This window comes from Prionailurus bengalensis, chromosome C1, assembly GCF_016509475.1.
Source record: "Prionailurus bengalensis isolate Pbe53 chromosome C1, Fcat_Pben_1.1_paternal_pri, whole genome shotgun sequence".
In the NCBI taxonomy this organism is placed as follows: Eukaryota; Metazoa; Chordata; class Mammalia; order Carnivora; family Felidae; genus Prionailurus; species Prionailurus bengalensis.
This window is the reverse complement of record NC_057345.1, coordinates 127,635,598-127,649,786: the sequence shown is the minus strand read 5'-3', so window position 1 is coordinate 127,649,786 and position 14,189 is coordinate 127,635,598. Positions and strand designations below refer to the sequence as shown.

The 14,189-nt window shown below is 38.5% G+C and overlaps 2 protein-coding genes across 19 annotated transcripts in view; one reads left to right on the top strand and one right to left on the bottom strand.

Annotated features, from left to right (window-relative positions):
* Positions 1–12,368, bottom strand: part of R3HDM1 (R3H domain containing 1) — a 208,592-nt gene extending 196,224 nt beyond the window's left edge. For 8 of the 17 annotated variants that reach the window (XM_043573293.1, XM_043573307.1, XM_043573308.1 and 5 more), the window contains exon 1: positions 12,186–12,368. The gene's annotated coding sequence lies outside the window, so the exon portion shown is untranslated. The remainder of the gene's footprint in view (positions 1–12,185) is intronic. The other 9 variants (XM_043573303.1, XM_043573311.1, XM_043573315.1 and 6 more) reach the window with 2 other exon arrangements.
* Positions 12,369–13,055: 687 nt separating this feature from the next.
* ZRANB3 (zinc finger RANBP2-type containing 3) overlaps positions 13,056–14,189 on the top strand; it is a 324,584-nt gene continuing 323,450 nt past the window's right edge. The window contains exon 1 of one of the 2 annotated variants that reach the window (XM_043573283.1): positions 13,056–13,303. The gene's annotated coding sequence lies outside the window, so the exon portion shown is untranslated. The remainder of the gene's footprint in view (positions 13,304–14,189) is intronic. The other variant, XM_043573282.1, reaches the window with a different exon arrangement.

Below are 14,189 nucleotides of genomic sequence, written 5' to 3'. Positions count from 1 at the left end.
GTCAGTCAAGCATCTGAGTCGTGATCTTGGCTCTGGTCATGATCTCATGGTTTGTGAGACTGAGCCCTGAGTCAGGCTCCATGTTGATAGTGCAGAGCCTGCTTGGGATTCTCTCTCTTCATCCCTTGCTTGCTCTCACTCTCTCTCTAAATAAATAAATAAACTTTAAAACAAAAAACAAAGCAAAACAAAACTTATTCTCAAATATTCTCATGAGTCAAAGAGCTTTATTTATAAAAGCTAAAAACCAGGAACAGCACAGGGGTGGCAATCAGTAGAAGAGAAAAACGAATTGTATATTTATGCAATAAAATTCTATTCTATAGTAAAAACGGAAACATTCACACATGTAACAATGTAGATAAATGTGAAAAACATGTTGAGTTAAAGAAGACTTACACAAAAGAGTACATATTGTATGAATTCATTTATATAAGGCCCAGCACTAGAAAACATATGATGAAAAAGAATCAAAACTTTTGGTTGTTGTTTATTGGCATGATGGTAATGTTCTATACCTTGACAGGCACCTGTGTCTATGTATACAATTTATTGAAATTTCACTAAATGGTTAAGTTCTTGATTTATGCATTTCTATGTGTATATTTACCCATAAAAAAAAATCAAATACTGACTGAACTCTAGTTAATTACATGAATGCCAAAGTGTTCAGGAGTGAAGTGATCCCTGAAATTTATTTTGAAATGTGTCAAAAAAAAAATGAGATGGATTGGGGTACCTGGGTGGCTCAGTCACTTAAGTGTCTGGCTCTTGATTTCGGCTCAGGTCATGATCTTACAGTCTTTTGAGTCTCCCTCAAAAATAAATAAATAAACATTTAAAAAAATGAGATGAGGGGGGCCTAAGTGGCTCACTCTTGGTTTTGGCTCAGGTCACAATCTCTCAGTTCGTGGGTTCGAGCCCTGTACTGGGCTCTGTGCTAACAGTGTGGAGCTTGCTTGGGATTCTCTCTCCCTCACTCCGTCTCTGCCCCCTCCAGCTTCTGCTTTCTGTCTCTCTCAAAAATAAACTGAAAAAAATGAGATGGATTGACAGATATATGATCAAACAAACAGTACAAAATGTTAGTAACTGCTGAAATGGGTCCTCTATCAAACTTTATGTTTGGAAAATTTCAGCAGTAGATCTCTAAAAGCAACCCAGATACTAGAAGACAAATTTAAATACAAGGTTAAAATGATTTTGAATTTAGCATTCTAAAACATCATTCAGGTATGATGGCAGAATAAAGACTTCAGGCATGTAAAGTCTGAAAAGGTTTACTTCTCAAGCAAACTTTTTAAGGAAAATACCTCAGGCTATTATCTAGCAAAATGAGTATTTTAAAAACCAAGAAAGAGGAAGGATCCATAGAATCCAGCAAACAGTTGATTCAACCTTGGAGGGCAGAAGGGAAGTCCCAGGATGAGGGCAGGACACAAGAATCAAAGAGAAAATCTCTGAGGTAAAGAAGTATCCATGATGGGAATGCAAGCTGGTACGGCCACTCTGGAAAACAGTATGGAGGTTCCTCAAAAAACTAAAAATAGAACTACCTTACAACCCAGCAATTGCACTACTAGGCATTTATCCAAGGGATACAGGTGTGCTGTTTCGAAGGGACACATGCACCCCCATGTTTATAGCAGCACTATCAACAATAGCTAAAGACTCATAAATATGGAGAACAAACTGAGGGTTTACTGGAGGGGTTCTGGGGGGGGGGATGGGCTAAATGGGTAAGGGGCACTAAGGAATCTACTCCTGAAATCACTGTTGCACTCACTATATGCTAACTAATTTGGATGTAAATTTAAAAAAATAAAAAATTAAATTAAAAAAAAAAAAAAAGAAAGAAGTATCCATGAAATAGAGACTGAATAACTTTGAGGGTATGGTGATGGTACACTATTGCTTGCCAATCAGAAAAAAAGGCTGTGAGAAACTCCAGAATTAAAAAGTCACAGAAAACCCATGCTTCCAACGTGTAACAAAACAATTTGATATGATATTGATAAATTGATGGAAGCATGAAAAAGAATCCATTTGACATTTGGTGCTAAGAACATTCTAGCTCAAGAGACTCATGAATCCTGATAATAAGACAGCAGATAAGGGAATGATAATCAACTACTGATCCACTGTACTGTTTGATTTTTATATGTAATGCACTGTTTTAAAAAAGCTTTTAAAAGTGCAAACTTTCCAAAAAGTTCATTTTAGAAATGTAGTAAGTTTTACACTGGTTCAGTTTTCATCTCAGTCAAAAAGAAAAGTTTACCATCTGTTGATGTATTGAATAATAAATATTTTTGATTTCAAAAGACACACAAGGTGGCAAAATTATCCAAATTAAAAAAATAAACAACCTGAACACATTTCTGAAATCAGCTTATCAAAATGATCTAAAAATAGCTTTTAAAACTATCCTTCAAGACATTTCTTTCCTATGATTGTACCACCTTATAAAAGATAAAAACCTAAAACCACAAAGATACCATTATGGTCTAGCTGCCTGGTTCTGTGACAAGATCTAATTTGCTTTGAGGATTAGATCGAGTTTCTCACCAGCAATAATATGGAATACAACCTGGTAAGCTTAAGGTGGTGCTAAACAGCCAGGCGGATCAAAATTGGGAGACACATACCTACTGAGGGCATCTATAGAGTTACTCTTCCTATCCCTTTTTCCCTCTTTTTAGGACAACTGGGCCAAGCAAGTGGGTCTTAGGCCTGGGCAGGTAAAGTCTCCCATCCCTACCCATACCTTATTTTCTACTCTCTGGGGGCAAGGAGGGAGAAGGAGAGCCTATAGATGACACTGATATTGATGTACATTTATGATAACATTTCAATTATGCTCTCCTCCTCCAACTGGATCTTCTCTCCTTTGACTATACCCTCCTCTACATCAAATACTATATACATATATACACATATAAACACATACATACACGTATATATACACAAACATAAACATACACAGCTATACAGATATGTACATATCTATATATATTCACATTTATAGCTATATACCTGAAAACCCGGAAACAAAGAAATAAGAGACAAGAAGTCCCTTAGGAATGCACTCCTGTCACCAGAGTAGTTCAAGCAAAGGCTCAATGACTTTTGCTTGATTGCTGTCCTGTCAGATCCTTATAATAGCTGGCTGGAAAGGCCCAAGCCAGGTATCTCCCCTTGTCCTCATTTCAACTCACTGGAAGAAGAAATGAAAAGTAGATAACTTTAGGACAAGCTGCCACTGGACTGATCTTGAGAACTACTGCGGTTGGACCAGAAATTCTCACATTTCAACACAAAAGATTTACCTATCACTCTATATAAATGCATCTTTTGGTTTAGTATTGAAAAAACAAGAAATCCTTTTGGTTTAGCATTAAAAAGACAAGTGAAGATTAAAGATTTAGGTTTAGACTTTGCTAATGTCCTTTAAAATCCAGTACATTTGGAATTAACAGGCTCTACAGTGGAAATGATTCATTTGGCTAAAAATATGCATAGCCGACAGTCCCAGAGCCACACCTCAAAGTGTTCTTAATGTACTTATTCCTTTAAATGCTGTCTTCAGGAGGACACTGAACATCGGTAAACAAGTATAATTTCCATTTCCATCTCCTCCATTTCATGGCCTTTGTACTTTGTTCCTTCTACCCAGAATGTTCTTCACTCATATATCTCATGGCTTGTTCTCTTACTTCATTCAAGTGTTTGCATTTTCAAATGTCAAGAGGTCTTCCCTGATCACCCTGTCTCAAATAGACTGTATACCTCATTCTGTCAATCTTTAAGCTCTCAACCTTTTGTATTCATTACAATAATTTCTGTATTTCTATCTGACATTATATTTTATATATATTCCATTTCTTTGTCTCACCCATAAGAAAATGAGATCCAGGAGGGCAAGGGCATTCTCTGTTTTACAAAACCAATACAAAGTAAGTTTTCAATAAATACCTGCTGAATGAGTGAATTCACACTTTTCATTATTTTGTATAGTAATAATCGTATCACTTTAGCTTTGCATACAAATGCCAAGTTAAAGTTACTACTGTAATGACATAGAGTTCTAGTGATAAGAATTATTTTTTTTAGAACTTTATACATGACTTGGTCCAGTATTTATAGAATCATTAAAAAATTGGAGTCATTTATGATTTAATTTTATTAATTTTAACAGGGGGGAAAATGCTAAAGGAACCATTCTCTAATTTAAGGCAGAGTTTTTTTGGTTTCCTTCATTCTTCAACATTAATAGCAGGATGAGTAAGATGACAAATGATCTAAAGGAGGCATCAATTTTACTTCATTTCTTCCACCCCCCCCCTTTTTAAAAAAAGATTTCATTTCTCAGTAACCTTTAAACCCAACGTGGGGCTTGAACTCACAACCCCGAGATCAAGGGTCCCACACTCCACCAATTGAGCCACGCAGGCCCCCTTTTACTCCCTCACTTCTGATAATTCTTTTACCTTCTTTGTTGACCCTTCTTCCCTTCCCTTCTTCACTATCATGATTTGTAGCTATAAGGGCTGATAATAAAAGACTAAATGAATAAAACTCAACTCTTAAGTAAACATCACCACAATAAAGCAAGTTTACATGAAGGTTACCATGCTGTGATATGTAAACTTTTGGGGGGGGGGTGTGGAAATTAGCTAATCCCATACAATAGAGAAGGGTTGACAAGTCTAAATTAAAGACAAGAATCAGTTCTTTGGTGGTTTCTATATACCCCAAACTTCACAGGCATGATCTTGTTTCCTCCTTTCAAAGTATAGTGTCATTACCTCCATTTTACAGATGAAGAAACCTGAGAGGCTAAATTACTTGCTCAAAATCACATCAACTGTTCAGTGGCGACTTGTGATTTTTAACCAAGTCTTTGAGTTTCCAAACATTTATTTCTTCCCACTGGACAAGCTGTTTTCACAATGTGGTCCAAGGACCACTGTGGATCAAGATCCTGTCAAAGGGTCCATGAGGTCCCTCACTTTTCTTCTATCTGTGTGTGGCCAAATTATCTTCTTAGATTTCAGCCAAAATCACATGTCCAATGAGAGTGAATACTACAGTAGATATAACAACCCAACTTCTCCTGATAAGCCAAACGTTAAGAAGATTTGTAAAACTGTAAAACAATCCCATTCTTCTTGCTATTTTTTTATTTTGAAATGTTATTTTTCATAAAAATGATTATTTATATTAACATGCAATGAGTTTATTATTCTTTTTAAGTGAATCACTACACGTTAAAGACATTTTCATTTAGTACTGTTAAAATGGTAATATTCTCCAAATTGCCCAATTGACCTGTTTGACATAATTCATATCAAAAATCCAAGCTGACTTCTCTGCAGAAATTGGCAAGCTGATCTTAAACTACATATGAAAACAGATAAATAGCCAAAATAATATTGAAAAACAGCAAAGTTGGAGGCAAACCCTAATTTCAAAAAAAAAAGTCCTAATTTCAAAACTTGTTACAAAGTTTCATAATCAAACAGTGTAGCCAGTGGTACCACTGGCCTAGTGATAGACACAAAATCAATGTGGTAGAATTTAGAATTGAGAAATAACCTTGCACATTTATAGTCAAGAAAGGAGCCAAGACAATTTAACTGGGAAAGAACAGTGTTTTCAACAAATGGTGTGGAGATAAAAATGATATCCACAGATAAAATGAATTTGAACCCCCTATCTCACACCGTAACCAAAAAATAACTCCAAATGGATCAAGGTCATCATCCATATCACAAAAAGTGTATCCTCCCCAAGTTGGTGGTCTACACTTTTACTTCTAACCTCCTCACACTGCTTTAAAACATTTACTACTTTTGCATTAAAACATTTAGTACTTTCGCATTAAAAAGTGGAGGGTCATACAGTAACTACAGTGTTACTTAACAAGCACTTACATCACTTTCTTTCCCCAAGTGATTCCTCATTTGCTCGTTCTATATATCTTTACGAGATAAATTCTTTTATTTTGTCTTACAGATATTCAATATGCTTAAAATGTAAGTATCTGGTTAAATAATGAATATATAGCCTCTTGACAAAATCCTTTTAGCAACTGGAAATGAACAATATAGATAACTAATGTCAGATTCTTTAATTTCTATGAAGACTTGGAAAGTGAAAGGGCAGTAAGCCTTTATTTATTTATTTTTTTGATTTTTCTTTTTTTTCTTTTAATTTTTTTTTTTTTTAACGTTTATTTATTTTTGGGACAGAGAGAGACAGAGCATGAATGGGGGAGGGGCAGAGAGAGAGGGAGACACAGAATCGGAAACAGGCTCCAGGCTCTGAGCCACCAGCCCAGAGCCCGACGCGGGGCTCGAACTCACGGACTGCGAGATCGTGACCTGGCTGAAGTCGGACGCTTAACCGACTGCGCCACCCAGGCGCCCCCAGCAAGCCTTTATAAAAGGATGATGAAGAAAGAATTGGCATTTAGGGAAAACAAGGCAAATATAAGGAAAACGGAAACTGCATCTTGGAGATATTTGACTATCAGTATTTCTATTGTGCTCCAATGCATGTGAACATGACTTAGTAAAACCAACACAAATAAACAACATAAAATGTATGAATGGCATTTTGCAGAGGCTATTTGCTTAAAAATATACTTTTTTCAATATTATACATATTATACATAATAATTTCAATATTATATATATGTAAAGAATGGATTTTTTTTGTGCTTGACTTTGTATTTTTTAAATAATAGTACATTCACAGGGAGTTGCAAAAAATAGTACAGAAAGCTCCCATGTACTCTTCAGTTTCCCTTGATGATAATGTTATATAAGTACAGTTGAACATCAAAACCAGAGACAGATATTGATATACAACCTTATTCAGATTTTGCCAGTTTTGCATGCACTCATTTGTTCTGTGTTTCTATGCAATTTTATCACATGTAGATTTAGGTAACTACCATACAATCAACATACAGAACTGTTCCATTACTTCAAAGATTCTTCATGCTACCCCTTTATAATCACAACCATTCTGCTCCCTCAAACCCCATCTCTTAATGCCTGGCAACCACTAATCTGTGCTCCATCTCTATAATCTGCCATTTTGAGTATGTAAATGGGACCACATGGTTGCTCTATTTTAAAACTTTTATTCATGGGGTGCCTGGGTGCTTTGTCATTTGAACATCGGACTTTGGCTTAGGTCATGATCTCATATTTGGTGAGTTTGAGACACACGTTGGGTTCACGGATGTCAGTGCAGAGCCCGCATCTCATCCTCTCTGTCCCTGTCTCTCTCTGCTCCTCCCCTGTCTGTGCTCTCTCTCCAAAATAAATAAAATTAATTATTAAAAACATTGTTTTATTCACTTGGTGTAATTACTTTAAGATCCACCTAGGTTGCTTTATCAATGTTTCTTTCTTTTTACTGCTGCGTAGTATTCTATGGTATGCACGTAGCAGTTTGTTTAACCATTCACTCAATGAAGGGCATTTGGGTTGGTTCCAGTAAAAAGATACTAACGTATTTTTAAACATAGCAATTCTGTAATAAGAAATTTCCCCAAAAGCCCTTAAAAATGAGGGCCTTTTGTTCATTTAAGTCATTGCTTTGCAAACATTTACAGTTTTTCCCCCACATTAAACCTTTTTTTTTTTTAACGTTTATTTATTATTGAGACAGAGAGAGACAGAGCATGAGCAGGGGAGGGGCAGAGAGAGGAGGAGACACAGAATCCGAAGCACGGTCCAGGCTCTGAGCTGTCAGCACAGAGCCCGATGTTGGGCTTGAACTCACAAACTGCGAGATCATGACCTGAGTTGAAGTTGGACGCCCAACCGACTGAGCCACCCAGGCGCCCCAAACCTTTTTTTTTTTAAATTAAATTCCATAGCTTCTCTCTCTATTAAGAAACAAAGCATCAAGGCAAATCTACAGTTAAACCTCTAACTCAGACTATAAGGTGGTATCTTATACCAGTTATGGAATTTCTTTCACGCAGAAGACCTGTTAGTGAAGCTAATTATACAACTAGTCCACAAAATTAATTTTTATCTGTCATTGATCAAACTAAAGCTGGGAGAAGTCAATTTATAGTACTTTAAACTCTAAGGCAAGGCAATATCAAATTATTGCCTTTCAAGAAGAAAGGTCAAGAATAAAAACAAATAGCAGCGCCTGAGTGGCTCAGTCAGTCAAGTGTTCAACTCTTGGTTTCGGTTCAGGTCATGATTTCATGGTTTGTGAGATGAAGCCCCTCGAGGGCTCCAGGCCGACAGGGAGGAGCCTGTTTGGGTTTCTCTCCCCCTCTCCCTGCCCCTCCCCCACTCATGCTCCCTTGTGTGAGCGTGCATGCTCTCTCTCAAAAAAAAAGAATAAAAACAAATGTAATGTAATTTATTTTGCATACTTAATTTCTTTTGTAGAGAAAGTACTTTCAGGGAGCTGTAGATGAAAACACTAGTCAAGTAGGGTATAAAAACAATCATTTAAACATAAGCTTTAATACTTATGAAATAAGGCACAAAAACTTCATGATTTGCTTAGAGAAGTGAGCTTACAAAAGAAATCTTTAAGAAGGCAAACAAACAGAAAAGTTCATAAAGTATAGGCTTTCAAAACTCATGGGAATAAAAAATTAATAGGCATGTGTAGAGACTAAGATGGTAAGTATAGGCAAAATATTCAAGGATAAAATCTGGGAAAAAAAACAAACTGTTGGAAAATAAGGTAAAGAACTAGCTTTCAGTTAGGATTGAATAACTCATCTGTTATTTCAACCATCACCCAACAACTAATTGAATTGAATTATGCTTCCATTCTTACATCTTATCAGGTATAAACAAATTTGCTTAATTATATAACATATACTTATTTGAGAAGCAAAGTTAACTTAATAAAATTTTGTTTGATTTTATGATTTGATTCTTTGCACGTCTGTATTACTAGTAAACATGAGATTTCACAAGGATTAAATGCAAGATTATTTTACTTTGGAAAAAATGACTATTATACTGAGAAAAACTGACATGCTCCTTTATCCCAGTTTAGTTCAGTTACAAATAATAACTTATCATCATTGTATACGTGTGTGAATACAGAGTACTGATTCTGTGGTTTGGAGCTACAATAGCCATTTGAAAAGTTCATTGCCTTTTGTAACCACACCTTTTAGACACAGGATCTGTCAAAGAGTATTTGCAATAGATCATCAAGTGTTAACAGTGAAATTTTCTGATTCAAATAGCAATGATACATTACAAACTCATCAACTCATTATTGTAACATTTTCAAGAATGGAGAAAATAAAAGTATTATCAACTCTCAGTGCTTCTCTATTTCTGAAGAATTAAAACTTAACATTAATTCAAATGGGTATAATTGGGTATTCTAAAGTGCTAGTACCAGAAAATCTTTTATTAGTTGGCAAGGCATGGAAGTGCATTTCTTCTGCACAATTTAAGGAAAAGTTTTTTCAATTTTGTAAAATATTCTGCTGCTGCCATATAAGACTCCCCAAAGGAGCATCCAATCATACTGTGTTCGTTCACTATTCAGCATAAGGTATGGCTGCCTTGAACCCTGGCCAGGCATTAGTGTCCGAAGACTTCATAATACAACTTTTCATGCTAAACTCAAATCTGTCTACAGGTACAAACTGCAAAGACACTAGTATGTATGAAGACCAATACATTTTCAAAAGTGCCTGAAAAGCTAAAGAACAATGTGTCTGGTATATTATTTCACAGAAAAGAAAAACCCAAGTATGGATAAATATTGAGAATTAAAAACAACAACAAAACTGTAGTCCGCCTGTGGCTGAATGAATTCAAATGACTTACTTAATCTTAACTCTGCAAGAGTTGCTTGTCAGCAGCCTGATAGCACATTGAATATGGATATCAGGTATATAAACCAGACCTTGAAACATGTATCAACTAACTAAAATTTAAAAGATACTAGGAGAATTTATCACTACAACAATTTACCACATACTTTCTCCCCAAAATAATTCACTTGAAATATATTCCACAAACATGTGGATTTTAATGCACAAGTAAAAACCTTCTATAAAATAAACAACTCTTCGGTATCTGGTAACCAATTTCCCACATACCTTTTAATTTAAAAATGGCTAGCTGCAAACTTTACCAATTTAAGCCCCTACATAAATGAAAACTCCCATAGTGCTCCTCTGCCTCACAGAGCAAGTTTTCAGGCTGCAACATCTTGTGCGTGTAAATAACAAACTCATTCTTTTAAGCATGAAAATATGTTAATATTTAATAATACATACTATGTGTTAAACACAATCAATGGTAGGGCCTTTATATACTCATCTCTAATCCTGGCAACTCCAAGAGTTAAGTGCTATCATCCCAATTATATAGATGAGGAGATTGAACTGAAACTCACAAAAGGATCCCACACTAATCAGAGAATGCACAAGCCTCCTATATTTTCATCAGTTCTTTCTGTACATGAAGTATATGAAACCCGAAAGCATCAATTCTGTAATTTATCAATTAACCAACAAGTTTTAGAAAAGACTAAGTTAAGCAATGGGTACTTTGTGGGGGAACGGAGGGAACTTACCTTTCAGGGTTACGTGTTCTCATATGTATATATATATATTTTTTAGCATATCCTGAATCTATGGATCTATGTAATTCTGTATGCAAGCGATTTAGTTATGGAACAGGTAAGATCATTAAGCCAGTAGGGTGTCCCTAGACCCAAAAGAAATGGTCTGTCAAAACTCTGATTATTCTTCAGAACCAAGTTTACTCTGGTAACAAGTTGAGCTTCAGAAGTGTGCCTAAAATGTTATCCTTGACACAGGCAGGTCTGCTACAAATTACAGAATCCATTATTTAAGGACATATTCACCCAAGCAAAAAACAACAACAACAACAAAAAAACCACCCAACAACAAAAAAGGTGTGAAAAGATGAGCACCTAATCAGTATGTGGCGAAGAAACATTTGCTCTCAAAAATAGCCCAATATACCAAATTTTATTACAATGTGTTCAATTACTCCAGTTACACTGGTATTCAACCATATTAAATATTACATAGATCTTACTCTTTCCAATATTACAAACAGGTTAGCTTCCAGTTAGACTTTAACCACCTTTTCGTTACTCAAAAAGTTTTTGTTATCAATGACATCTAAGCCAAAAGCAAATGGTTTCTTCAGAATTACAACTAGGTAAACTAAAACCATGGAGGTTTAAATCTACATGCACATATTTCCCGGAAAATCTTACCAGAAAAATCATCTGCTGTTTACTAAGACTACTTGAGCAAGCACCTCTTCACCTTTTACTTAACTTTCTTGCTATCCCAGGACAATTACACACGGGACAAGACAGCCTCGACAATTTGTTCCCACATAAAAGCAAGCTCAAAAAGCAGAGGCACTCTCCTCTGCACCTAGTAACAAAAAAAGAGAACAAAAAACTTCAAAAACACAGGTTTGAGCCTTGGGCTCAACCATAATGTGTGTAAATCCGACCCCCGGGGTCCGTGGCACTGACAGTCATTCAACTTTCTTTTCAATATTCCCATTGTGCTTTTCCTGGTACCACAGGCAAGATGTGCCTACATTTTTCACCAACTGGTCGGAACGCCTGATTTTCTTTCTAAAAATTCTCCCAGTGCGAGGCCGGGGGCCGAGGCGTGGTGTGGGCCGGGGAGCCGGAGGCACCGGCGCCAGTCGCCCGAGAGAGCAGAACCACGCACGGCACCCGCTCCTGGCAGGCCTGCTGTGGTTGGTTCCTGAGTCCCTGGGGCTGCAAGGGCAGCAAGCAGCAGCCATGGCAGGGACTCAGGAACCTTTCCCCTGCCTCCTCCGCTAGGCCTCGAGGGGTTTGCTTTTCACATGGCCCCCGGGTGGGGGCGGTGGGCACAAGGTAGTGGATGCAGCTGCAGCCGCAGCGGCGGGCCAGGCGAGCCGAGCTCCCTCGGAACCCGACCTCCCGGCGGGCTGGCAGCAGCAGCACCTCGGCGGGGCCCCGGCTGGAAAAGCGATGGCTCGGCGGGGAAGGCCACCTTCTCACACACATCTCTCCCCTGCCTGCCTCCTTCTCCGTTAGCGCTACCGGTTGGCGGGCGGGGGAGGGGAGCGAGGCGCGTTATTCCCGGGGAGCTGGAGGGGGGAGGGGAGGGCATCTCTTACCCGCGTTACTGAGGAGGAGGAGGAGGAGGAGGAGGAGGCGGTTGGAGCGCGGCGCGGCGGGGCGACGGCGGGGCTGGGTGGGTGCAAGTAAGAGTCTTACGAAAGGGAATTAACCCCATCACCAGCCCGGACACCGGCTCCAGCGGCAGCCGCGGCTGGCAGAATCCCGCCCCTTCCCACCACGCACTAGCCCCGCCTCTTCGTTCTCTTTGAGGAGCAGCCGACAAATCATAGGTTATACATCCTCCGAGTGACATGAGGATCATCCAATCAGGCCTGAAAAAACTGCCTTCTCTCCACCCCTTTATCTCCTCCCGGGCCGCGGGAGAGCCGTGCCAAGTCTTCCTCCACCCTCAAGGGAAAAAGAACCAATCAGTGGTAAGTAACCGCCCTTGAAGGACGCAAAGGACAACCAATGGTAAAACTAAGAGGACAGCCATTTTGCCCACTTGTAAAAAAAGCCACCTTTTCCCACGAGTTGGGAGCCTGAGGTGGAGGAGTTCTGGGAGTTTTACTGACCTGAAGATATTGGAAGGACAACCGTATTTCTTCAAGGAATAGTTATAGATCTTTGTAGGAATAAACATTACCATCCTCCATGTGGAGGGAAGTGAGGAAAGCTGTTTAAGGGCTTGGCTCCTCCCTTTAGCGGTAACGGGTTTTAAGTTGAACACCTGGTTTCTCCAGCTTCAGTGGGAGAAGGCGGGGTTACTGCTGTGTTCGGTCTGCAGGCGACTACACTTCCCAATGCGCTTTGCCCCCACCTCTGTCCTCTCCTACTTTTACTTCTCCTGGGGCCTGACGGGAATTGTAGTTCCTGGGAGGTACGAATGGCATCTTGTTGGCCAATGAGAGGGAATAAAATGTAAAAGATTTGGAGTTTGGGGCGGGGAACCAGTTTCAAGTCTGTGGCGAATCCTTTTCGCCACCCTAACAGAAGAGGGAAGGCAGAAAACGGTAGTCAGAGAAGAGTTTTCTCAGAATGCCGTAGGGCTTTTAGATTCCTAGTATTTTAACTTTCTTACTTTCAGTTTGGCCCTTTGAAGTCACTTCCGCTTTGGGGCGGACGCGAGCCAAACCTGTGGCGGGAGTTGGAGATACTGCAGCGAATACACCAGGTGTGGCTTTCGGAGTGGCGTGGCGGGCAAGTCGGTAGTTTTTTGCTAGGGAGATAGGAAGTTGAACGACATGTAATTGTATTTTAGGAAAGAGTGGGTAATATGGGATGGCGGTAATTCCGAGGTTCATAATGCCATAATGCTCCCCTAATCTTCAATCCCAGAGTCCCAATTTGCTTATCTTTTGATTGCTCACTATTAGATTGCACACATGTGTTTTTGGAGGGTGCCTGTAAGGTTTTTAGCCTCTTTGCATGCATGAAGCATGGCTTCAGGTCTTCCTTTTGACTGAAGACGGGCTCAGAAGTTCTGAGCTAACAACTCCCACTTTTACAAACACACTTCTAAACGCTGGTTGGAAGGAGATAAACTACAGAAGGGCACAGGATTGATACTCAAAAATGGTCCATTACATTCTTTTTTTTTTTTTTTTTTTTTGAGTTAAGCATCAGTGTTGTGGGTCCAACAGAGCATGATCTCTTGTTTTTTTGGTTGAGTTTTTAATCTTAATTTGAGTTAACACCCAGTATTACTTTCAGGTGCATAATATAGAGCTCTTGTTTTTTAATGCAGTTGAGATTTTCAGTATAGGTTTCTATAGATGCTTAGTTTCGTTTTTTTCGTTTTGTGATGAGTTTTTCCAGTATAAATCAAGTTAAGAACTAGTAATTATGGCCATTTTATTGGGTGTTTCCTCAGCCAGGAATGATATTAAGTGCTTTAAGTTTTTCCTGCAGGTATTGTTATATGACGTTTATATTTGAAGAAATTGGTGTTGAATGACATTCTTTAAGACTTTAAGGCCTTGATCAGTTAACTTTGGAGCTGACATTTGTATCCAAGTCTGTCTCATTCCTGATCTCTTAATCGCTAATCCTGTTTCTCA